At 42.7% G+C, this 27595-nt stretch overlaps 1 protein-coding gene across 2 annotated transcripts in view; it reads left to right on the top strand.

The window, feature by feature from the left end:
• Nucleotides 1–9203: 9203 nt before the first annotated feature.
• Nucleotides 9204–27595, top strand: part of JAK1 (Janus kinase 1) — a 76493-nt gene continuing 58101 nt past the window's right edge. For both annotated transcript variants that reach the window (XM_066622858.1, XM_066622859.1), the window contains exon 1: nt 9204–9346. The gene's annotated coding sequence lies outside the window, so the exon portion shown is untranslated. The remainder of the gene's footprint in view (nt 9347–27595) is intronic.

Raw genomic sequence — 27595 nt, forward strand, 5'->3', positions numbered from 1 at the left:
CTCTCCACCCTCCGTCTGCCTCCCCCCTCCCTGGAACACCTCCTCCCCACCTACCCCCCCGCCCCCGCTTACCATGCCGTGGCTCAGCAGTCCGTGTGACAAGGCAATAAGCCGGGGCATCCAGCCCAGGATTGGGCTCTTAGGACCCAATCCTATCCAACTTTCCATTGCTGATGCGGTTGTGCCAATGGGCATGTGCTGTATCCTGCAATGGTGGGGATGTCACAGAGACCTGCTCAAGGTAAGGAGAAGTTTGTTCCTCTGCTTTGGGGGCTATATAGCTGCAACACCAGCACTAGAATGTTGTATATGATTGGGCCCTTACAGAGGGAGTAAGGGATTTAAATACCCTTTACCCTCCAAAGAATTCTGACCCACCACCAACCCATTGGATGCAGTGTGCACCTTTTTGAAGTGGCTGCACCAGTGGGGGGGGGGGAGGATTGGGCTGTAAGTTTACTCAAGAGTCTTTGGTGAGGGGCATTGTGAAATTTTTTGAAAGTTTTTTGTCAACTGGGTCATCTCCAGTCCAACCACCTTCCTAGTCTATTTTTTTATTGTATTTTTATCCCACTTTTCTCTGTCTACAGGGGGGCCCAGAGCGGTTTCCTGCTTATAATGTATTTAAAGAACTTTTTACTGTGTATCTTGATGTTTTTAGCCACGTGCTCCTCATATTCTTTTTCTCATATCCCTTATTGCGAGCTTATGGTTTGAGGTTTTTTGTTTTTGTGTTAGTGTTCCTTTTTGTTCTAATTTGTTCGAGACTTCCCTTTTCTGAAGGAAACCTTCTTGCTTTGTATAGCTTCTTTAACTCCATTTATGAGCCATGCCTCTCTACTTCGTGTCTTTCCTACTTAGTGGTTATATATTCTTGTTAAGCTTCTGTTGTGGTGTTTTCAAATAATCTCCATGCACATTAGAGACCTGACTTGACCCTTTCAACTTTCCTTTTCAGTTTCATTCAAAGTTCTCAGTAACCTGGTGTCAGCATTAATTAAGGAGATCAATATAGGGTACATCTTCAATGGTCATTGCCATGCAAACCCTTGGTATACAACTCTCTCTTTACATATACCTATAAAGTGCTCAGGCAACTATGTTCTTGGTGCTATGAGTCACTGTTTACCTCGCCTTCAGAATCAAAACACGAATCAAGTTCTTGCTGTTTACAAATGTAAACAGATTAGATGTCTTAATCATGTCTGTCTCATGAACTTTCCAAAGCTACAGGTCATTCAGTAGGCTTTCCAGAGGTCAGGACTTCAGTGCCCTCTAGACAGGTACCAGAAATGGAATAATTTATGCAAAATGCACATGTGTATTTGAAGTTGACTAATTCACATAATTTAGAAAGATTACAGACTGCAACCTGAATTGTGCACATTTTGGATTATTTTTTTAAGTAGCGCATACACACAGACTGTTTATGGGAACCTTGTTGAGCAGATGGTTATGAGAAATGGGGCAGAGCAGGACATTCCAATCCCACATCCCAAGTGCAATCATTTGTGCCACTAAAGCTTGGTCTACAAAGCCATGTTGCCTATCTCCAAATATTGTTGCAACACATATCTCCTGAGCAAGATGTTGTAAAGATTTCCTCTCATTTCAGCTTCTTGTGCAATCTTTCTTGCGTTGCTTTGTCAGAAGTTAATCATCTTTGACAATTAAGCTGTTTTTTGTACCTAGGATTTAGTCGTAGTGAAAACTATTTCCAGCTTCCTTTACTAAACACAGCAGACTTGAAGTATGCAAATTTTTATGATCCTGAATGACAACTAATGATCACTTGCTGTATTATGAAAGGAAGAATTAAAATGTGATGGAAAGGCTTGAATCAAAGAAAAGAACACAATTCCAGTGGTTGCTGGAGCTGTGAAATCAGAAAGTATTTTAGGTTCATCCTAAGACTAAGTGCATCCCAGTACTTTTCAGTACTTGAAAATTCGAAGTTCCAAGCTCATCTTCGGTATACATGCTCACCACAGTACAATGTTCACCTGCGGCCCTTTACTGCAACAACTGCGATAGAAAGCTTACTATAGATGCCACTTGGAGCAACTACAGTTGATGGGAACATGAAGGTACCAGTTTTTATTAAGCTCCCTAACCTTCCCTACTAAAATCCACACAGCAGGACCATGCTATCCCTTTCAGTTCCATAGAATGCCACACTGAATTCTGCAGAAGAAAGGTGGGATATACATGATTGTTGTGCATTTAATAATGCACCATGTAAAATGGAACAGATCAATAAATATTAAGAATCAATGTGCACTCTCTATGCATATACACTAATCCAGTGGTTCTCAAACTTTTAGCACCAGGACTCACTTTTTAATGAGACTCTGTCAGGACCCACCAAAGTGATGCCATGACTGGAAGTGATCAAGCAGGAAAACTTTTAACAGCCCTAGGCTACAATCCTACCCACACTTACCCAGGAGTATGTCCCATTTATTATAATTGTTAAAAGCATATACATAGTAGCCTGTTAAAAGTACAGATCTGTCACACTTCCCCAAATGCAATCACATGTCATGGTATCATCAAGTCTAATAGATTAAAAATAAAACATTGAAACCCACCTAGTGGTTCCTGACCCACAGTTTGAGAAACACTGCACTGATCTGTGTGGACTATCTATACTGCAATAATCTGCATATATTAGTGCACTATACTCCACTAATTATTTATGCACTGTAACTAGTTTCAGTGCATAGTTTCTATATATGCACTGTAACTATTGTTTTAAGATAATACTGCAATGGGTTAAGACAATTGTTAAGGTTAACCCATTTCTGCCTGGCCTACAGGTGTACACATTTGATCCCCGTTGTGTATATGCAACGTTGGGCAGGAATGGCATATGAGAGAGAGAGAGAGAGAGAGAGAGAGAGATTCAAAAACACTGCAAATAGGACGTAATTAAATTATTGCAAAATAATTAAATTATTGAATTACAGAAATGCCAAAAATGCTCAAAAATGCTGAGATTCTCCTCTCCTAAGTGATGTCCCTCTTTCAAAAGGACTCCTCGGGTTGCTCTGATTTAAACCCGTTCCAGGGCTTCAATCCTGTTTTTCCAGTGGAAACGAGATTTTAATTCCAAACACACTTCTGCCTTTTTAGGATTTATCGTAGGAAAAGTCGCAGAATCTCCACCCCACCCCCAAATCCTTATTACTCTAACCTTCGCTTTCCAGGAAGATCCATGAGTAATTCCCCACCCTGACCCCGCCCGCCATCCCCCAATACAGTAGTGAGAATATGGTAGGCTGGCTCAGCTCGGGATGAAAGGGTAGCAGGCAAGCACCAGATTGATCTTCTCTAATGCTGCAGAAAATGAGCCCCCCAAAAGTTAATTAAAGGGGAGTCCAAATTAGTAGCACGCATGAAACATGATCCCTGCATCTGAGAAGCAAATCGATTCTTGATGGGAATTCCAGGATCTCAGAGCCTCGCACAGCCCAGAAGACACGACTTTCGGTAATGCTTTCTCTTCCCCCTCCCTCGTCTTGCCTCTGTTCCCACCCACCCTCCACTTTCCGGCAATTACGTCTTGCTACATAGTGGCACTGGGAACCGTAAGGCTCCACCTTCTTCCTCTTCGGGTTGCTGTGATCGCGGGCTCCAGGTCTCAGCTCATTTTTTTTTGTTGTTGTTGGTACTGATTTGCTTTCCAACGTAGACTTTTCACTTGCAGACCGACCGGTCCTGGCTTGCATTCCAACATTTGGGCTGGAGGAAAGCCTGGTAAGTGAGGCAGCCCCATAAGTAGGCTGGCAAACCCCAAATGCTGAATGCACCGTTTGTCACTTTGGAAAAGTGCAAACCAGGAGCAAGCACTTTTCGAGGTGCCCAGAAAGAGGCTTTGAGGCCATCAATCCAGATCACACAGACCGATGCTTTCTTGTTACCAAATCGCCCAGCAAGCCTCTTGAGATGTGGATGTCACTTAGGTTAAGATATGAAAGAGGGAGGTGGAAACAGTGAGACCTGTAAGATGCAATGAAAAGATTGCACAGGTATGTCATCATAATCCCAGCTGGGGCAGGATCATGACTCTCTCTGAATGCATGAGGAGGAAAAAGTTCCTAAACCTCTTAGTAAACTTTGCAGAGTTCCCCTCCACCATGAGGACACCTGCCTTCATTTTTTAAGTGTTGCGATTTTGCTTTTAAACAAATAGGCTGATACAGGACTGGGCTGGGCTGGTGGGGGTGGGTTTCCTCTCTTTGAACCTGCTGAATTTCTGCCAGACACAGCCAGGGCTGAACCAAGACCACCAGGTGCCCAAGATGACAAGCCAAATGCCACAACTCACCTGGTGATGTGCCAGGCTCTGCTCTCCCCACTCTCTGGATTGGAAAAGGAAGGCTGTGACAAAATGGAGGAGGAAATGTGGAAGAGAAAAGAGTGGTGGGCTTGACAGTAATGCTCCTCTCTTCCACATTTCCTCTTCTGCCCCATCCTTTTCCAGTCCAGCGTGTGGGAAGAGGAGCAGTGGAAGCAAATGAGGGCATAAGACATTTCAGCATCTGCAAGGGAAACACAGTCACCAGCCACACCTCTGTGCTGTGTTGAACAAGGAACCGGGGACCAGGATAGAGCCAACTCATCATCAACACTGAAAAAGATGCTTCCTGCTCTGAACCTGCAATCTTTGGTTTTGGACACTCAAGGAGACAGACTGGGAGGCAGCACAAAGCTGGCCATCTTCTAAAAATCGAACTCCATAATGTTTTAGAATAAAGTTGTCTAAGCTTGCCTCCCCCATCTCATTCCCTCTTTTATTTCCCTGTCTAGCTCAACACAATAGGGATCCACTCCCAAGTCCAGGTGTAAAAGCAGAAAATTAATATGCAGTAAAAATACAGAAATGCACAAACATACTGCATTGGTACTAGGGACTATACAATTCATATTGTCCATCTTTGTCCATCCCCCCCCCCCCAAATTTTACACATTGGCTGCATGCATTCAAACTAAATGAGATTCAGATCAGAACATCCAATATATATCACTTCTGAAAGAATCCCATACTATGCATTAATCCTTAAACACTCTAACTCTATTCTGCTTCTGTCAGTTTCCATTTTGCTTTTGAGTCTCTTCTTCACTGTTTAATTTTTGTTCCTTCTTTTGTGTAATATAATCATAATTGTTCATACTTTTGCTTTGTCTCAACTCAGTGGCAACCTGAGTTTACCCAGACAGTTCTGGTAAAAATTTTCTCCGACAATATGTCTGGTTCCCCTTCATGCTTGCTGAAGCGCCCAGTTTTCTCAACCATCTCAGTTTCCAGGATGAGATCATGAATACATGTTTTTAGTCAGTCCAATGTCTTGTCTGTGCTTTTCTATTCAGAGTCAGCTTTCTAGTTTAGTGCAATCCATTTGGCATTGTATTTGGTGTCATTAAGAACACTTGCCAACTATGCTGGGTCTGGATTCTTTAGATCATTTCAGTCTAGACATTCATTTTGATAATGATCTTTTTAAAAAATGCCACTTCTAAACCACTCCTAAAACTGTAAATAAGGCAAGTTATTTCTCCTTCTGATACTTGCAGCAGAGACTGATGCCATTGTTGACCAATTTAATTTTGTTAGAAGTGGGAGAACATAATGTGTGTGAAAACTTTTTAACTTTCAAATGTGTTCATAGTTACTAGCGCAGCTACCCTGACAGTCAATAACTCTTGACTGCATTAATTGCAATCTTGCCCCCATCTGTTGCTTTAAATCTCACTGAAATGAATGGGCTTTAGGCAACCTGTGTGCAGTATTGCTGGTACTGGAGAAAAAGGGAGTTTGAATTTTCAAAGGCCTTATGAGGGAGGCTGTAGCTCAGTGGCAGAATGCCTGCTTTGCATGTGGAAGGTCCCACATCCAGTCTTCAGAAAGGCCTAGAAAGATTCCTGTTTGAAGTCCTGGGGAACTGCTGCCAGCAGTGTAGACAGTACTGGGCTAGATGAATTCACTGACTCACTTTGAGTCACTTTCCTAATATAGAAACAAATTAATTACTTTCTGTTTAATCTTCAGATCTTCAGTTCTTAAAAATTGAACATAGGAAATAAAATGCAGGATTTTACACGACAGAGAAATTATTGTACTAAATTTTTCTTTATGTCTGTATCATCCACATCCTTACTAAATACAGTAAAAGAAGACCATGATTCTTTGATAAGTTCTGTGTTTTCTGATTGTTTCTATTGTTTGTTTCACCACTTTGGCCATTTTCCAGGTTTTACAGAAGCTCTTTTGGATTCTAGAGGCATTTTGTGGCAACAGACTCCTCCCTCCCTTCACCTTCCAGCAAAACCAACTGCTGTGGTTCTGGGTTGGTCAAGTTCATAGCTTGCTCCAGCCTCTTGCAAGTCCAAAAGTCAGTTATAAACAGCTCACTTGAATCATAAAGTCCTATCTGATCTACAGATGCTTTGTGGTTTGCTGAGGTTAATCTGGAGTGGATAGATAGTTCTGCATTTTTTGCAGGCAGTTGTACTATGGCTGCAATCTTATACAGACCAGAGGTGTAGTGGAGGAGGAATGAGGAGGTGGGAGGATTTCTCCAATAGCATCAGCTGCAGCAGGACAGTTCCCTTGAAACACTTTTCAAAGGTCCTAAGGACCTAATCCCATCCTACTTTCCAGCTTCCATGTAGTCACAATGCATCCCTGAGAAAGGGGAACAAATGTTTCCTTACCTGGAGGAGCCCTCCATGACTGCCCTTCCACGGCAGGATACAGTGCACACCTTGTTGGCATGGTTGTTTCAGTGCTGGAAAGTTGGAAAGGATTGGGCCCTTAGCCAAGAAGAAGCATCAGGCTCAGCAGGAAGAAAAATGAGAAATTTGCCTAGGGTCATACAGTATGGTCTAGTAATCCATCATCTTTCCAAAGGGCTGAAAGGCACTATGGAACTCACATTACACTAAGATTGCAGTCCTATCTACACTTTCTCAGGAACAAGTTTCACTGAACACATTGAGAGTAACTTCCGAATAGCCATGCACTATACTTTTTAAATTTATTTGGGAAATCCCATTTTTCAGTTTTTATAATTTACTTTAAAACTTTCTATTGCAGTCTAGTACCAGAGTTTGGGAGGAAATGGACTAGATTTTTAAGAGCTCAGTCCTATTGGGGCTGCTCCCCCATGCTACAGTGGCACAGAAATGGCCGCTGCTGTATCCCACGAGGCCAGGGAAGCAGCTGAAGGTCTCCTTGGGAACTTAGGTTCCCTTACTCCATGTTGGGCCTTGGCAGCCTCTATGGTCTACTTGGATCTGGTGCTGAGCCAAGGAGATCTGTGCCAGGCTCCGAGACTTGGAAGGGGGAATAAGATGTGATGGCAATCAAGGCTGCTATCTCTGCCTACCTCCCAGGCTGAAACTGCCCCCTGCCCACCTCCCCCCACCCAGTTCCGTGCCCTCCCTGCCTTCCCACTTCCCTTTCCTGCTCAGGAATGCCCACCACTCTGTGGGATACTCACCACTCTTAGGTCCCAGCGGGCCACCCCCATTAGTGCTTTACCCGTCCCAGCCATAGTAACATGTCTTTCACAGCAGACCAATGTACCATGGCACACAAGTTGAAAATTACGGCCTTAAGCTATAGCTTGTTTAGCTTATGCCTAAACTTGGCACAGGTCCTGCATATTCCATATTATGCCTCTTGACAGCCCAATCCTATGGTTCCTGGTGCCCATGACTCCAATGGCACCAAAATGGCAACTGCCAGAACTTGGGCGTGCCAGGAAACTGTCACAGGTCTCCTTGAGGGAAGGGAGCATTTGCTCCCTTATCCCAGGTAGACAGCAGCGGGTGGCAATGGGTCTCCTCAGCTATGTGCCAACGTTTGAGCAGGCAGAGCCAAGGAGCCCTATGTTGGGCTGCCTGGGCTGGGAGGGAGAATAAGATATGGCAGCAGAGCCTAAGTGCCATATCTGCCCCTGGGCTTCATCCTCCCCTCCCTCCACCCTGTTCTGCCCACTCCCTGCCTCCCTTGTCCAAAAATACTAAGTGCTACAGGAGTGCTGTCTGTCAGTGCAGTGCTGAGGTTCAGTGCTGACTGGTAGTGGCCCAGAGCTGGCAGGCCCACCTACCTGGGCACCAGTGCTGGTGCTCCAAGCCCTCAGGATTGGGCTCTAAGTTCTGTTGTCCTGAAGACTCAGGATATAAATGTAACAAACCTATAATCACCACCATCACCATCAACAACACCACCACATAATAATATACTGCTTTTCAACAAGAGTAGTTCACAAAGCAGTGTACATTTCTCCACCACTGTGAGTTTTTAGAAAAGCAGTATAAAATGCTTTAAATAAAATCTATGTGAGTGGTTCTCAAACTTTTAGCACCAGGACCCACTTTTTAAAATGAGAATCTGTTAAGACCCACAGGAAGTGATGTCATGACTAGAAGTGATGTCATCAAGCAGGATGTCATCAAGTCTGATAGATTAAAAATGAATGGGGACCCACCTGAAATAGTCTCACAACCCACCTCATGGGTCCTGACCATAGTTTGAGAAACACTGAGGTGTGCAAATGGAAGCGGAATTGGTTGCAATTCTCAGGACCGTTCTATGTAACATCTATGAGCGGAAATTGTGATAAATATTGCAGTTCCTCATGATCTAACTTACAGCCCAATCCTATCCACACTTTCCTGGGAGTAAGCCCCACTGACTCTAATGGGACTTACTTCTGAGTAGGCAGGCAGAGGAGTGGGCACTAAAAGATGTTGGGAGAAGACTGAGAGCCCACTCCTCTGCACGCCTACTCAGAAGTAAGTCCCATTCTAGTCAGTGGGGCTTCCTCCCAGGTGAGTGGGGGCAGGATTGCAGCCTCAGAGCCCAGTCCTGTGCATGTCTCCTCCGAAGGAAGTCCCACTCGAGTGAAGAGGGTTGCAACCCCCACTTTCCTGGGAGTGAGCCCCGCTGACTGTGCCCTGGAGAGTGTCACCTGCCTCTGCTCTGTGCTGCGCTGAGCGGGCAGAGCAGCGACGCGGCGCTCGCAGGCTGCGCACCGAAAGCCTGGCGGAGGCAGGGAACCTCCAGGCGCACAGTGCGCCTGCCCGGCCAGGGAAACCCCCGCGCATGCGTCACCGCCGAGCGTCCTGGCCTCTTTCTCGCTCAGACCGGCTACGGAGCGGGCGAGGGGCCGGAGCGGGGAGAGTTGGCTGCTGCCCGGTGGGCTGAGGCGCTCGTTCGGGCCCGCCGCTGGGAAGCCGCTTGTCGGCCGGCGCGGGGGAGGAGGAGGGCGATGCGGGGCAGGGAGTGAGCGAGCCCGCGGGAGCCCGCGCGCCTCGGGAGGCGTCCCTGGAAGAGGTGAGTGCGGGGGCGGCTGAGTCGGACGGGTCGCGGGGCTCGGCTCGGCCTGGCACTGGGAGCCCCTCGCCCTCCTCAGGAAGCCTCCAGGCGCCCGCGAACTCGGCTGCGCCTCCTCTGACGTTGCCCCCACCTCCTTGGCCTCCTGCTGCCTCAGCGGAGAGGGAGGGCCGGGTGTGTGTGAGAGAGTACTCTGTGTGTGTCTTTGCTCTCTCTTTTGTGGTATCTGTGTGTCATTGCTGTGTCTGTCATTGCTGTCTGTGTGTGTCATTGCGCTCTCTCCGTAGTGCCTCTGTGTGTGTGTGTGTGTGTCGTTGCTCTTGTGTGTGTGTGTGGGGGGTGGACTTCGTGCTGGGGTTGTGCGTGAGATGAGAAGTTAACAGCAACAGCGCAAGAAAGCAAACCCGCTTCCTTCCTTGAGCAGAGCTAACAAGTTGTCGTTGTCGCCCTTGTTGCGCCTCCGTTGAAAAAAAAAAACCCAGAAACGGGCATGGCTGACATCCTGTTTATATCACACCAGGGGCCAGCTCCTGTGTTCGTGGTCTTAAACAGAGAAATGACACACACACACCCCCAAGAGAAATGACTGACACACACACAGAAGTTACACAGAGAAATCTCATATGCACGCGTGCGTGCACGAGCTCGTGCGTGCACGAGCTCCCGCGCGCGCGCACACACACACACACACAGTGAAATGACAGAGAGAGAGAAAAATCACACACACAAATCACACAAACATGCACAGACAGAGAAATGACACACACGTGTAGAGAGAGAGAGAGGTGACACCCATACAGAAATCACACACACACACACACACACACGCACACATACAGAGAGAATTAACACACATACATGCACAGAGAGAAATCTCACACACACACACACACACACACACACACACACACACACACACACACACAAAGTGAGTGTGGGGTGGACAGCCACTTCTGACCAGATGTCATAAGCACAAGAGAGGACCAGGCACCCCAAATGTACATCCAAGAAGAATGTAGGACATGACCAAATGAAAGCTAAAACACTTGTATATTGATTTTCCAGTGGTTAATTTAAACACTATATTACTTATTGTTAGATTTATATGTTACATATAATTTATTAATTACAAGAAGGCGATGCGCCGCCTGCAGGGAAAAGGGATGCGCCTCACATGGAAAAGGAGAACATTTAAATTCTTTTCCAAGACACGAGACTAAAAAAAGAGGACATTTCCTGGAAAAAAAGGACATCTGGTCACCCTGTTTGTGGGGCATCTGGCCAAGCTCACAGTGTCATTGACCACTGCACTTCCAGATATTTGCATCCATTTAAACTGCGAACAGCTTGTTGCTATTGTGTTCTAAAGAAATGCACAAAAAATTTGTTTTTGAATCTCACAGACAGAAGTGTCTTCTTGTGCAGGGAGTTGTCGGGCTAGGAAGTTTCCTGTTGTTTACTTGAGTTTATGTATAGGGGGAGGGGGAAGAGGTTTGTCATTCTAGGACAAATTGGGGAAGAAAGGGGAACTCATATGCATTCTGCTTGCAATGTTGGAAAAAGGCCATTGGGTCTGAGTAGAGGAACTGTTTTGTGAGAACTGAACCATGTAGCACAATGACTTCAGTTGTCTGTGTAAAATCCTAGGCTTAGCAAACTTATCTAGATTTTTCTCTGCCTGTGGGGTTGCCTTTTGCCTTTTTGAGTTGTAACAATATATCAGGACAGAACATGGCACTTAATAACACACACATTCTTTTGATTGACAGCTTTGAATCATACAGCACACAAATTTAGTAATTCAATGCTGCTGTTTAACTCTAGCTAGTGTGCCTAATCTCAAATAAATTTTATGGAAGTACTGTATACCCTAATGGCATTTTGGGTGATTTATTTGCAGATAATATGAAGGGTTGTGTGTGTTGCTGCTATAACCTACCAAATAAAAAACTATTATTGAAAAAGACTCAAACTGATACCAAAGACTCAAACTGATAAAGTATTCTTTAATCTAGGAAACTGTGTGTTTGCCATATGTCATGTTCGCTGAGATACAGTAATTTTAAAAAAATCCCTAGTTCATAACATAGATCAGAGATTCTTAATTGGGTATATCTATATCCCTTGGGGGCTATGGGAACTAAATGATAGTATGGGACTCTCTGAATCTCTGAACAATTAGTCTAACCTAACAACAGTTTTTAATAATAATAATAATAATAATATTACAGGTATTTATATACTGCCTTTCCTGGTCTTTATTCAAGACTTTATTCAAGGTGGTTTACATAGGCAGGCTTATTAAATCCCTGTAGGGATTTTTACAATTTGAAAAAATGTTCTATCTTACAAGAACCACAACATTCAGGTGTTACTTTCTTGATCTGGTTTCACATTCTGGCCTCCATCCTCCCAGGGTCAGAGCAGATGGAATAACTTGGCTCAGCTTGTCTGCTTCAGGTCGTGGTGGCCTCGAACCGGCGACCTTCGGATGTTATCTTCAGGCAAATGGAGGCTCTACCCTGTAGACCAGACCTCCTGACCCTGTTTTTAACTATTATCAATATGACTTGATATATATATATTGAATATTAGGTGTTATATTCCTAAACTATCCGTATGTAAAGTAAAACCAAGCTAAGACGGGTGATGATGATTATTTCAACAGTCTGGCAAAGGAGGTTTGGGAACATATTGGGCAATCCATTGGGGGTCTGTAATCCTAAAAAGGTTAAGAACCCCTGACATAGATGGATAGTAGTACTGTTACCTAGTAAGAGAAACTTCTGTTGTAGTCCAAAGGAAGTTGGTGCTTAGTATTACAGTGAAGGTTGAAATATGTTGATTAATTATGTGACAGTTCTCAAACAGCCTCTTGTTTTACTAGTGATGTTGTAATGCCTATTTTGTGTCCTATTACCTAGGACAGGGGTGCTCACACTTTTTTGGCTTGAGAGCTACTTTGAAACCCAGCAAGGCCCGGAGATCTACCAGAGGGGAAGGAAGCGTCTGACAGACACCCCCTTTAATGTATGGAGCCCCTGCTGGAGTCTAGTCAGTTTCGTCAGTTTTGTTGCTGCATGCCTGAAGAGCAGCTAAAGTGTCAGTTTCAGTGTCAGTTTAGTGTCAGCTAAATATGTCAGTTTCGTCTAGTCACTTTGGAGAGACAGGGCTCCGCGATCTACTCATTTTGCCTCGCGATCTACCGGTAGATCGCGATCCACCTATTGAGCACCCCTGACCTAGGATGTTCAATAGTATGTAAGTCAGTCAGGTTGTAATCTTGTGTAAGCTGCTTTAAACCCAGTGGAACTTATTTCTGATTAGACATGCATAGGATTGCACTGCATGACTGCTAAACTGAATGATTAAAAGCCATTTAAATTTTTAAAAACTTGATCTCTTGTGCAGTGAAGGTACGGCACCTGTTGATCTTGCACAGTTATTGCTTGCTTTTATATCAAATATTTATCTCTTAAGATTACCAACTATAGCTGGGAAAGAAAAAGTAGATGAGATTCTGTAGCCTGTTCTTGCTCATATTGGGTGAAATGGAATATAGTTATAAATGGTGTCAAATATGTTCAAATAAACTGTTAGAATAGTGACAGCTGAGAAAATTATAGTGCTGCATAGTGACAGACCCATTCCTTACAAAGATACTGTCTGTAACGGGGCTAGTGCCCTTTTGACAGGCTGCCCAAGAATGGAATGCATGTGGAGAATGCTAACTTCATTCTGATATTGCTTTTCATAATAAAAGGGATTGTGTGAAACAGTTGTGTAGTATTGAAAGCTAGGACTGGGGTTCATCTATCATGATTTTTCATGTTAGTCTGCTTCATGGGCTTGCTTTCTTTGCTGTCTTTTGTTTTAATATTTGATTTGAACTCTGAATTGTCATCTGTTACTTTGATGTTCATTGGTTTGCCACTTGGAATTCTGACAAACTTGCTTCTGAGTAAAATTGTGCGTGATCATGTTGTGAATCAGTTCCACAGAGGTCTATGAAACAGTTTCCTGAATATTATGTAAGTCTGCCTTATGATGATGATGTCATATTTTTTAGATTGTGAACCCTTTTGGAACAGGAAGCCACTAGTTGTTTGTTTGATTTTCTCTGTAAACCGCTTTGTGAACTTTCCGTCGAAAAGCGGTATATAAATACTGTTAATAATATGTTATTTTGCCCATCCCTCAGGCTGTGGCAGTTTGACAAGTTAAGACTCTAATAGGGCAATCCTATCCATGTCTGCTCAGGAATAAGCCCCAGTAAATTCAGTGCACCTTACTCTGTGATAGGTGTGAATAGGATTATGCCTAAATAAACTGTTATTGCTCCAACCCTCTACCTTTTGTTTCTATAGCAGCAAGATTCATTTATGTTTTTAGAACGAATTATTAAGTAAATGGGTAGTTACTCTAACAGCATGAAGCATGGTGCTGTGAATGTTTATTCAGAAGTAAATCCCACTGTGTTCAATTAAACTTTACAATGTGCATAGGATTGCAGCCTAAAATCCATTGAACACAATGGGACTTATGAGAAGGATGTAAATACTTGTTGTGTTGAAGCTTTGAATGGCTGCAATGATGCATGCCTTGCCTGATCATTAATGTGTGTGTCATTTACACTCAGTTTAAGAATGACTTCTAATTTCATTTGATAAGAATTGCAGTATGAATGTATTAATGTGTGGGTGCCAACATATAGAGGAAGATTGTGCATTTATTCACTTTTAAAGGGTATAGAAAATGTCACCTTTAGCTGAAACTATATATCTTGTTACAAGGCAGAAACCTTGAGTTGCAATTCTAGAATACCTTCCTTGAAGTCAACCCCTTTTGAATACAATGAGACTACTTTTGAGTAGCGCAAGTTTGTGCTGTCAGTAGAGCTCACAGTCTCTCAGGGTGCATGAAAATCTGGGTAACCAATTTATAAGCTGCTTTTCCTAGAGAGCAACACCCCAGGCAGTTGGCAAAACAGAACAGCCACAATATTTCACACCTAGCATCATTTAGGTTTAATTCATCTAAATCAGGGGTGCTCACACTTTTTTGGCTTGAGAGCTGCTTTGAAACCCAGCAAGGCCTGGAGATCTACCAGAGTTTTTTTTACAATGTTCGCGCCATCATAACATATAACATTTATGTGTACAATGTATGTTGGTGTACCTTGCATAACTGCATGAGCCAATATTGCACAACACAACATAATTAACTATAAATATTTTTTGTAATTATTTGAGTTTACTTTGATGACTTGCACTGAAGTGAATCAGCCAAGGATGCATAGCCCGGACAGTAGCTGCTGACAACCAGCTTCAAGCACACTTCCAAATGTTCATCGGTCATGGTAGAACTTGGACTTAAAGATCTTCATGTAGGAAAAGGCTGACTCACATAAATAAGTGGAGCCCTTCCTGCCTCAGGTGCTCTTATATCCCTGAGGGCCCTATTGCCTTCAAGTGGCTGCAGCTGTGCAGCACACTATGCTGGATGCCCAGGCCTTACCCTTAAAGGGCCACTGCTGACACCACATCTACCTCCCCACCAGATCTTCCTCAATTCCAATACAAGTGGGGGGGGGGAGCAGATCTCTATACAGACCAGTGCAAAAACAAGGGAAAGGTGTGGGGGAGGGAAGATCTCTATATAGGCATCACAGCAAGACCAGTGCAAAATCCCTTGCACACAGAACCAACAGATGGAAGTGGGGGGGGGGGGCAGATCGCCATACATACCAGTGCAAAAACAGGGGACAGGTAAGTCATCTCCAGTAGAGTCAACGGGGCTCACTCCCAGGGATGCGTGGACGGGAGAGAAGCCTGCCAGCGGCTCCTCTCCAGGACTACTCATGAGTCAGCCCCAGTAGACTACTCACTCCAGGACTACTCACTCCCAGGGATGCTTCACTCCCAGGGCGGGGCTCGGGGCTCACTCCCAGGGATGCGTGGACGGGAGAGAAGCCTTCGATCGACTCATTTTGCCTGGCGATCGACTCATTTTGCCTGGCGATCGACTGGTAGATCGGGATCGACTTATTGAGCACCCCTGATCTAAATGATAATGTCATTTAATGCAGCTGTGCAGTTCATTCAATAAAACATTTAACAAAGATAGGCAAAAACTAATGGTAGTACAGGCTGAGACTAATTATTCAGACTGGTTCCGAGCACTCACATGGATGGCAAAAAACAAACTATAGCAAATCAATTTAAAAAACAAAGTTTCTTTGCTCCAGTGATTTAAAAACAGCCTTGCTGACCTTTTGACTCTAAGATAAGAGTCATTAAGAAGACAATCCATCAATCAGTCCTCCTCCAACCACTTCACTCAGCCCCTCCCTTCACCAATGCAAATGTGCTCAGGGGGAAGGGGGGGCTGCTAGAGAGAGAAGGATTGATGGATTGTCAGCCAGCTGCCCTCTCTCTCTCATTAAGGAGTCTATTGTTAAAGGACTGTTCACTTTTTAAAAACTGATTTTAAAGGGGTGCATTTTTGCCTTCTCCAGGGATCAGCACATTCCTTCTCATTTGCAGGGGCCATTCTGGTTGAGTCAAAGTATTAAAAAATCCGTGTATAAATAGGCTGGACCTGTAGTTAATGCTAGGAGTGACCAACTGTCCAGTCAATAAATAATAAGCATTGCACTAACAACCAATATAAAGCATAACAAATTCCTGGCAGAACTGTACAATCAAAATTCAGGAACTATTGAATTCAGTTACCATTTGTCCAGTATAAAAAGGAAAGAATGGACATACCTCTCTACCTTGTCTTCTTACCTTGACTGTGAATGTTATCACACTGTAATTTATTTAGTAATAAAAAGAGTACTAAACACCAACATGGGAGGGAGGCAGGAATATGGTACTCAACCTTTCCAAGGCATCCTAGATTCTTCATGGTATAAAAAGGGTCCTTTTTTTATTTTGGTGCAGGGTAGTGGTGTTAAAGATTACCTCTGCCAACATGCAAGATGAAAAGATAACTTAAACTCAGAGAAGGCAGAATTTTACTCTAAATATGAGGGGAAAAGAGTGTCAACAGAGCGCAAACCTTCAATGGTTTTTTGTTCTTACCATGTGTTCTCTTCACACTGAAAGGCACTGTTGAAATTATTCTACTCTGGTGAAGGATTTTCTTATTTAGAATGCACAGAATTGTATAATTTCCCCCCTCCAGAAAAAAAACCAACTGCACAATTGAAGTGTGTGTGTGTGTGTGTGTGTGTGTGTGTGTGTGTGTGTGTGTGTAAATCTATAAGTCACCCTACCTCTAAGTGGATGCCATTTTGAAAGCTCAGGGGTCAGAAATTTTGTACAAAAACTATATTGGGATCACTTCTGGCATCTGTGTTAAATAACTTCTAACTTTCTCCATTCTGGAATTTGTACAATCCATGGGCTAATCACAGGTGAACATGGGGGCACATTTCTTCCTTAATGTGACCTGCCTCATGCCCCTTTACTCCCAGTTACCCTTCCTTTAGCTTTTGTACCTTCAGATTTAAAGCACACTGATGTTAGTCCTTTGTTTTCCTCTTTTCTCCCCCTCACCCTGGGTGTGTGTGTGTTGATTTTGTGTGTGTGTTGATTTCAGGTTTAGTTATTAAGAGGGTAGTATGTTGTACGATAACTGTTATCCAAGGTACTTGAGGATTTTAAATCTGTTTTTTAAGTCATATTTCTGTATTTTTATGCCAATTAAGGTATTCTGAAACTGATTTCAAGTTGAGATATTAGTTTGGACTGTTGGTTCTATTGGTTTGGAAGGATTAGTTAAGCTACTGAGATCACAGTAGAGAAGAATTGAAAGTTGTGGAGATGAGGAAGGTAAAGATCATCAATGTGAGCAGAAAAGAAGACAGAAGAAGCAAAAAACATGAGAGAATGACGGGGAGGGCGGAGAAAAGAAAGTATTGAAGGAAAGAAGAGTGTAGGAGACATGAGTGCTGTAGGGACTTGGGGAAAGACATTGAAGGAGCAGCAAGCTGTATATGCCCAGAGTTGGCTGAACTGTTTTTTGATGTCAAAGTGATATGAAGGAAGAATTTGGAGAGTTTAAGGAAAAGGTGTGTGGAAATAGAGGACTGAATTTATTTACCTTGCTTATATTCATAGATATTTGAACAGTTTCTTCTGCTAGGAGAAAATTGAGCACCATTCAGGCATGTGTAAGTCAAGTGCATGTGTATTGGGTGGAGTGAGAAATGGATTCTTAAAAGATGGTTTTATTCAAACTCTATTGAAACTCTGTTCATAAATATTCACAAGCTTTTGTGCACTTGTATAGTAAAACCAAACTATTAGCTTCTGTGCCAACACACTCATTAGGAACGTATTGACTTACTTTGAGGCTTAGATAGAATGGCACACTACATACATGGTAGAAAATTTAAAGTGGATTCAAAGCATGCGCCTTTCATCCACAGAAGGCATTAAGTTTCTACTTGATGGCATCAGGTTATATTGCCCACGTGAAGCAACTGTGGGAAGTTTCAAAGAGAGGAAGGCAGAGACTCAAAGTACAAGTAGAATGCTGGCAATTGAGGTTGGAGACCGAGGTGGATGTAGAGCTTGAAGAAATTAAGAGTCTGCTTCTAACCACCATCCTGTGATGGCTAAGGGTGTTTTTTGGTGATTTCCTCCCCCCCCCCCCAAATTTAATGAGTAAAATAGCAAATTGTGGTGTTATGTGTTTTTATCCAAATTCTTATTCAAAATTGTACAAACAGTGCAATAAAGAAAAATAAGCATTTCAGTTGTGAACTCGGTATAATTTTAGACAGTTACCAAATAAATATACATATATGTTCATTAATTTTCCAAGCTTTTCAAAAGTGCAGCACTACACAGACCAGCAGAATTTTTTTAAAAAAATCACAGTATCCCCCTTTTGTGTAACAGAATGGCATAAAATTTGCAAAAAAGCCACAGAAAGTTATCAGGTCTAGGTGCAGTACAATACAGAAAAAAATAAAATCAGTGAGAGGTTTTACTGAGCCTTGCTTGGTTTTCCAAGCTTCTCAAAAGTGCAGCACCACACAGACAAGCCCCAGAAAAGGCATTTACAGAGAGTGACTTGGGGCAGAGGGGAGATCCAGATCCAAGCACATTCACCTGTTCGCATACAGATCAGTTTAGGTCTCCAAACCCCGGCCCGGGGGCCAGATGCGGCCCGCTGCCAGCCTCTTTCCAGCCCGCGGCCAGCCTCTGATCCCCTGAGAGCCTCTGGCCCAGTTGACCAAACACAACCAGCATTGTGCTTGTGGGGTGGGGAGATGGGGGTCCATTTAAGTGTATGCTTTATTTCTTGGGCTGTGTTGGTGCTTGGAGAAATCCTGGGCATTTGAGCCCATTCATTTATTCATTCATGTAAGTTCCATCTCTAATTTATTTAGTGAAATTTTTTTTTCCGGCCCTCGACACTGTACCACAGTGGTACTTAAACCTTTCCGGCCAGTGGCTCCCTTGACCCCCGTGGCTGTTAGCCATGACTCCCCATCGTGTTCCTGAGGGCTGGAAGTGACATCATTAAACAGGAAGTGGCAGAAATATTAACTATATTAATATTAATTATATTAATCATATCATTAATTAAATGTGGATCTTAAAAATATATTATTAATACACATCAATATACATGCTTTATAAATGATCAGCTGCTGATCACCAAGACGGGATGCTGGAGTAGGTAGATTTTGTCTGGTCTAGGAAGACCCATTTTTTTTAACTTTGTGAGCATACCAATAGAATTGTATTATCAAATGAACTTTGTGAACACTCAGTCTGACCAACATTACACACCTCTGTGGACCCCAATCCAACTAGTCATTTCTCCTATTCTCATTGGATAGGGTTGAACCCTTTATTAATTTAATGTAATTAAATTTTTCCAGTAGCTGGTGGGGAAAACAAAAATAGACCATGAAAATATATCAATTATAAGAGTTTGGTTAGGAAGCTGATTTGTCTCCTATACGAGGAGATGCACAACTCAAGCCTATGCATGTCTACTCAGAAGTAAGTCCCATTAGAGTCAATGGGGCTTACTCCCAGGAAAGTGTGGATAGGATTGGGCTGGCAATCACTTAATCAATGACTAATAAGTATTCCCTTCAAATAGCAAGATTCATCACTTTAAAAATACAGCCTTTCCTCTTCAGTCAAACAACAAGATTAGTAAATCACTTTAAAAACAGTACCCTTTTTCTGCTCCTGGCCAAGTAAAGTGTGTGCTTGTCTCTCCCCTCCCCCTTTGCCAACTGCATGGAAACAACTTTAAGGGGAGGAAGAGGAAAGCAGGAAGGTCTGGAGATTGAAAGGGGGGAGTGGAAGAGGGAGGGGGTTGAAAAGAGAGATTTCACTTTGATGAGAAGTGATCCCAGGCTGGGAACTAGGAACCAACCAGACAAGGATCAGTCAGTCAAAGTTTAATTGTGATAACCATAGGTCATTACAATAAAAGATCAGTAAATTGCGAAATATCCATAAGCTAAAAAGGGAGAATAATTATAAACATCATACAGGCCAAACCAACTAATAAAATATATAAAAACATAAAATAGACCGCAATATCAAAAACCATTTAAAAGAGCTCACTGGTTAGCTCAGAATTAGGTAAAATTAACTAAAATAAAAACCAAATCTGATTCCATAGAAATAAGGTGACCCCTGACATAATCAGCTCTGTGGAATAGATTAATTTCCCATAAGAACAATTACTATACTGCACAAGATTGTACATAATTTGTACGAATTTTCAATGCTGCAAGAGCAAAATTAGCCACTTTCAAAGTGATCCCCATGTCAGCATCTACTAAAAGGCAGCAGACCTGAGCTATAGTAGGTCTGTCCTGTAACAAGGGGATTAAAGTGGACAAGAATTTAGACCTTGGGGCTTCATAAAGAGGGCAAGTTAATAAGTAATGGGAGATGTCCTCAACCTCATCTGCACCACAGACACAAAGTCTTAAGTCATATGGGATGTTCTCATATCTCCCTACTAAGACAGCCGATTGCATACATTGAAATCGCAATGCAGTGAAAGCCTTTCGTAGAGGGAGCGAAGTTAAATTAGTTAAATATTTTTCTGCTCCAAAAGTTGATTTATATAAGAAAGGGAAGGGGGAAAAAGGTAAATTAAGAATATTACATAGATCCTTTTTCTTTAAAAAAAGCTGAATTTTATTCTTAATTAAAATCTTGATCTTATTAGAGGCAAAAGTGGGTAAAAGATTCATATCTATTTCATAAGATTCCAAGATGGGCTTTATCAAAGATAACCAAGATTTGCGAGAAGGAATTGTGAGCTGTTCTTTGAAGCAGATTTTGGGTAAGGAAGAATCATTCATGGAGACAAGTTTATAACAATACAAAGCCAGAGCAATATGGCAAGAGGCCTCAATCTGAATCAGGCCTACCTCAGATCTAAGTAAAGAAGAGGATGTCGAACGAGGAACTCTGAGGAGAAAACGAATAAAGGAGTTTTGAAGTGTCTCTAGACTGAGCAAATTCACATGACCCCATATTTCAGCACCATAAATTAATTGGGGTATTATTTTCCTAGCAAATACTTCTGTCGCAGGGGTCACCAAATTACCCCCTTCCGATCTTACAAAGTGCTTAAGTTGTTGTAATGAATGCACTGCTTTCAGTTTAGAGGCATTCAGATGTGAAGTCCAAGACTGTTGGGCATTAAAACAAACCCCAAGATACTTAAAGACTCTAGTTTGTTCAATTTGAGTATGATCAAGCCTCCATATATGCTTCTTTTTGGTTGAACCAAAGAGAACTACTTTGGTTTTACTATGATTTATAGTTAACTTTTCATGTGTGCAGAAGACACTCAATTTAGCGAGTATTCTGCGCATGCCAATAGAGGAAATAGAAAATAGGGCAATATCATCAGCATAGAGGAGGATGGATAATTTGGTGTCCCCTATAGATGGTGGAAAAATAGCAGGATCTTGGAATTCACCAATAATGTTATTGATGTAGAAATTAAATAAAAAGGGTGCTAATAAACAACCTCAGACAAGGATCAAGGAGGGTTTCTTTCTGATGGTCAGCAAGGGCAAGGACTGCAAAATGAGCATGCTTGGTACTTGCCAGATGGGGGTTGGAGTGGAAGAGCTTTGGAAACAACATGCAGCAAACACAGAAGGCGGCAGCCTCAGAGTGGAGGGAGAAGAGGGCGGGGCGGCGGCAGCAGCCACTCTCGCAGCTGAGCAGCTTTGAGAGGGAGCAGCTGAGCAACTCCCGTTTCTTCCGCTTTAAAAAAAAGCGCAGAGACGGGCAGATGATGGGCTCGTATTATGTCCAGGGGTGTGGCTGTATCGCTTCGAGAGGACATCCCACGCCTCCACTTTGAGTTCCTGGCACCTCCCTAAGGAGCTGCGCCTCACAGTTTGAATAACACTGCAGTACTGGATATTTGATGCGGCCCTTTGGCCAAAAAGTTTAGAGACCCCTGGTTTAGAACTAAATTGACTTCACCTCCAGGTTACATTGTCTCCTCCTTCCCAACTGCCGCACATGTGCATACACTCTAGCAGATACTTTTATTCAGCTGCTTCACTATCGGAAATGCTTCAGGGGCTTGCTACCTTAGTGAAAACTACTTGTAGATTCCTCAGAAGTGGTGTTTCATGAAATGAGTGGTTTTTTGTGTTTTGATCTTAATATCGTTTTATATAGCTATTTGAGCAGAAATTCTCATTGTTTCGCATTCTGTGTTTGTCACTGAAAAAAACAACCCTAGTGATGGCAAATAGAATGGACTTCGAAGCAGGTGTGAAGAGGAAGCAATGATTTATTATGAGACCCTATAGTTGCAGAAAAGGGCTACTGAAACATGGATATACAATGGAATGCATATGTGTGTGTGTGAATATAAATATAAAAAAGGCTGAGACTAGTAATGCCAACTTAGCTGTAGATGAAGTGCATGGCAGCCTGAATGTGGCACTCTTTGGCGGGTGTGTCTCATGATAAGCAGAATTCAGAAAGAAAGTTTTTTCAATCTTTGGGCTGCATCACAAAAGTAGAAGTTATTAGAAGGAAAAGGTTTTGTTATTTAAAACAAAATAGAAAAGAAATTCTTGTGATATAAGAGGATTTGGGCTTTGTGCATGCTTCTTGAACAGAAGTTTATGCCTGTCTAGCTTGATCCTAAAACTCTGCCTTAATTGTAGTTTTTGTACCTTTACTTTCTTTCAGTTACCTTTGTTTGTGTTTTCCTTAGTGGATATTCCCCAAATCTGACTGACATCCTGTAAATGAGACAGAATCTTTTCCATGATACTTCCTGTACTTAAAATGGGTTATTGGTGTGTCATACTGATGAATTTCTTCAGAACAGACATAGTGCGTTAGTATGGGTATCTAGGGAACCTTAGGCTTGTGTAACTTAGTCGAGGTTTTTCAGAACCTGTGAAATGTGACTGCTTAATTTGTAGCCATGGTTCCACAGTGTATGTTGAGTATACTGTACAACCCAAGGCTATGCAAATCTAGTCATTGCAAAACTATTGAACTTAGTTCAGTGAAGCGCTTGAAATGTTTTGTTATCCCATAGTTTAACATGGGGGGAATTGTGAAAGAGTTGGCTTTGCTGTAATGGTGATCTCTGATATTTTTCTTTCATTTCTGCTGTGCTCTTCAAATTTATTTGTTATATCCTGCCATTTTAGATAGAAAATACAGCTCATTGCAAAGTAAAAACATACAGCCAAACAATAAAATAAAAATAAAAACAACAGAAGCTTGATTTTCTTTTGTATACTGCTGTGTACAACCATGATGCTTGGAAAGTATGCCAAATGCCATGTTGATTTGCTCCTTGTTAGATTTAGGGTGCAATCCTAACCCATTTTCCAGCACCGATATAAGGGCAATGCAGGTTTGAGGTAAGGGAACAAACATTACCTTACTATGAGGAGGCCTCCGTGAGTGCCACCCAACTGCAGGATGAAGCACATACAGTGGTGCCTCGCATAACGAAATTAATCCGTTCTGTGAGTCCTTTCGTTATGTGAGTTTTTCGTTTTCCCATAGGAATGCATTGAAATTTAATTAATGCGTTCCTATGGGCAAGAAAAGTCAGAACAAAGTCAAATTTGGTTTACAAAGTGTTTATTAAGTGCTCTTTAAAGGCATACATACTGTACAGAGGATTTCAAAAACGGGGGGGGGATGCTGAGTGGGGAGCTTGAAGGCTGTAATCCTGTGCACACTTTCCTGGGAGTAAGCACAATGGGACTTACTTCTGAGGAGACACGCACAGGATTGTGCTCTAAGCTGGGGAGGACACAGCAGCTGCATTCAATTGCTTGCTTTTGCCGTGATCATGGGGGGAAACGTGAAGGAAATGGGGCAGTGAGAGGGTGAATGAGCGATGGGGGATGCTGAGTGGGGAGTTTGAAGGCTGTAATCCTGTGCACACTTTCCTGGGAGCAAGCTGACATGAAGATCCGCCCCTTACTAGGGTGGACGGGATCATAAAGGGACATGAAGATCCGCCCCTTACTAGGGTGGACGGGATCATAAAGGGACATGAAGATCCCCCCCCTTAAGACAAACCAGGACAATTAAAAAAAAATTCGTTATGCGAAGCATAAGTCACAAAAATTCGTTATGCGAGTTACCAAACTTCGCGAACCACTTTTGTTATGCGGGTTTTTCGGTGCGCGGGGCATTCGTTATGCGAGGCACCACTGTATTCCATTGGCACGGCTATGCAGTGCTGGAAAGTTGGTTAGGATTTGGGCCTTAGTTGTATTTAGGGTAGTAACCAGGAATGAAGAATAGAATAGTGTAAACTATCATGTTTACACTATCTTTATGCACTTCACATGTTAACATGCACCAATGTAACTGACTGAAAATATGACTAGAATCTTCATTATTTTCTATTTCTGCAGGAGTCCATTATCTTGAGCTTGATTGCACTAGCACCTGTAGTGGGTTCATTAGACATCTGCTTGTCTCCAAGTTTATTTGAACTGTTTGAAGCTCAGTTACCAAAAATATACTTACCACGTAGAACGATGTTGTAGAAAATATTGGTGGGGGTGTACTAATCTGTTAAGCATCTCCTAAGCATGGATTGAAAACGACTCTTGCTTGTGATGTGCATAAAGATAGTGTAAACTATCTAATATAACTAGATGGCCTGGGGAATAGAAGGTAGTATAGAAATCTGATTTGTGTTCTGTTGAAGTCAACTACTACCCTTTCTAGCTCCAGGGGAGCCATGTCAAAGATATTATGCTCACACCATGGATTCTTTCCTGGAGCTTAGTCAAAGGTAGTATTTCTTTCTCTGGTCTCTCAGAAGCTGTCTCTTACTGAGACCAGAATTGGAGCTAAGTTGACCTGAGTGAGAGAGTTGGCATTAACTTGTACAAATTTATTTGTTTTTTCAGAAAATATATAAAAAGCTTCTGCTGACAGCTTCTGTAAAGGTAATTTCCATATTTATACATACTTTAAAAATATTTGCATCCTTTTCAAGATCAAGGTATGAGAATAATTTTTTAATTATCTTATTCAGAGTGTGCTATAGAACAGTTGATTTGGATCCTTCTATGGTGGATTTTTCAATATGCATTTTTATGTGGCGCTTCTAGTAGGTGGTTGGTCTACTGGTTGGGCTAAGTTCTTGCGGGAGAGGGGGCGAGGCAGTGGATGCAGCGGAGGCGGGGGGAAGGCAGCAATGCGATGCCCAGGATCACGCTGCTCTGGGGGCTGCAGGGGTTTGGTTGGACTTTCCAGAGCCTCTTGCAGCCTCCCAGGGGTGAGGGGAGTCCTGCGCAACTGTCTGTAGGGCTCCCTGAAATTTTAGAAGTGAAAGTGATCATGCTTCACTTCCGGTTTTGCGAATCGGGATGCGATTGCTCCACTTTCAGTTTTGAAGCTTCGGGGAGCCCTGCAGAAGGTCACGTAGAGCTCTCCACACCCCCAGGAGGCTGCAGGAGGCTTTGGTCAGTCCAGCCAAGCCCCAGCAGCCCCCTGAACAGCGCAATCCTGGGGATTGCGTCACTGCCTCTTCCCTGCCTCCGCCCCTTAAGCCGAAAAAGGCCAGGCCCTCAGGCTGGAGCGTTGTGACGCCCCAGTTTGAAAACCCCTGGTCTACTGGATTATTATGTCTTGAATGGCTATTCAGTGTGCAAATGAACAGCAATGAATATGTAGACAACTGTGTGTGGGCTATAGAGAAAATACTAGTAGCTTATTTAGCATTAGGACTGGACAGAGATTTCATTACATGATGGATTCTGAGCATGAACTTGGTGAAATAGAAGGATTCATGTCTTGTGGGAATACTGACTTGGGGAAGATTGTAGCATATGCTCTTGAACATGGTTTAGTCTAGGATCAGGATGGCCTTATAGTCAATAGTGGGCTTCAAAAAGCGAAACAAATGTTGGATAAAGAATATTACAAATCAAGGTAGGTATGAGCTCTTTGTAAATGACAGGCTCCTGCTGCCAGGACCAGCTTGTAGCTTTGTTGTATATTCATGGAAGTGCTGGCTTCAATAGTGCCTACTAAAAATTCATGAACGTTATGTTTTTGTTTGTAAAGCATGTGGTTATTGCTCAGCTGAAAACATCTTTTCAACATTCTACATGTTGCAGTTTATTTTCTTTGAATAATGAGTAGAATAAGTTCCTAGTTTGTGTTGAACTGCTTTTGTGAGGTCCCAAGAGTCATGTTAGAATCTTGACAACTGTGGATACTTTATAATAAGCTTCTAACTTCCCATTGTGGCAGAGATTGTAAAATTCAAATGAACAGAGAAGGAAAGAAAGTAAAAAAAAAAATTTAATCATTCACTAAGGTTAGCGTTGCTCAGTGTTTGTCCTCTGCCATACCACTTCACATGGTTCACCTATTTGAAGTACCACTGGAAGAAACTGGTGATGACATCATCTCATCGTCAGTTGCTTCTGGGTTAAGAGGCCAGATGACAAATACTAGTAAGATGCTCAGAGTGGACAGGAGGGATTTTTCTAGTGTAGAAAAGCATGTTTTGGAGCTCTGCCTGCTGAGCTGAACCGCGCTTCCTTCCGCTGTTTGTTGTGTAGTGTTGCTGGTCTCACTGTTGGGCAGCAGGTATCCAGGGGTCCTGTGAGTACCACCTCAGGTATTACTGGTGGAACCTGTACCACTGGTTGAAAAACACTGACTTAAATGAATAGAGTTTGTTGCGGGAGGTTTGGGGGTGGAGTGTAGGAGTCTCCAGCAGAGCAAAATCAAACGGCAGCACAACAGAAACTCGAGGCTGATGTCCAAGGCAAACTCTCAGAAGGCAAAGAGGCACTTGACACGAGAGTTAGGTTCCATCACCAAGATATATTATATACAAGGATATTTACAGCAACACTGGTCAGTCATACAGCAACACACATATACGGCATCCTGATTCCTATTCCTTAACACTCACCACCCTACACGCTCACCCTCACTCACCCCCTCACTCACCAAGGAGTGTTTGTCTTCAGCCTTGGTATATGCACAAGGCACACCCATAATCAGCTGCACAGAGTCAGCAATCAGGAACAGCTGTTCCCTGTTACTTGCTACAAACTGACTGTTCACCACAGCGTTTGTTACATTCCCTCCTGTGCACAGGACCTGAGTGATTTCCTGGGTTCAGACCTCAACAGAGTTGAAGAAATTGCAAATGGAGTCTCTCGACTCTGTTCCCTGCCACTTCTTCCCCTACTGATAGACCAAGTGGTATGATCCAGGTGACACTATCCAAGAAACAGGGTATTTGAATGCAGTGCAAATTGTATTGGATTATTCAACCAGCTAAACCGAACCACTTGCTGAAGAGAAATTCAAAAACATCCCAGTGTGTCTGGCTAATTGGACTGATGTCTGGAAACTCCTTTCTTCCTGTAATACATGGTTGTTATTAAGCACAAGCAAAATCTACTCACCACCCAACAACTCATAAGTTGCACTGAACCATCCTGCCTTTAGAAGGGTACAATATTTCTAATTTCAAAGGAACAAGTCCAGGATTTGGCACAGTATCATCTGATCATTGCTAAGTGACTTGTAGTATAACTACTAAAAAGTAACAGCTTCCAGTTTAACAGTAACATTTTCAATTTTTTAACCATGGTTAGGATGCTTCAGTTTCACATACTTGTTTCTTGATGAATTCCCCACAAATTCTACATGAATTTATCCCGTTCTGATATGCTTTAACAACAATATGATC

This window comes from Tiliqua scincoides, chromosome 4, assembly GCF_035046505.1.
Source record: "Tiliqua scincoides isolate rTilSci1 chromosome 4, rTilSci1.hap2, whole genome shotgun sequence".
Lineage (NCBI taxonomy): Eukaryota > Metazoa > Chordata > Lepidosauria > Squamata > Scincidae > Tiliqua > Tiliqua scincoides.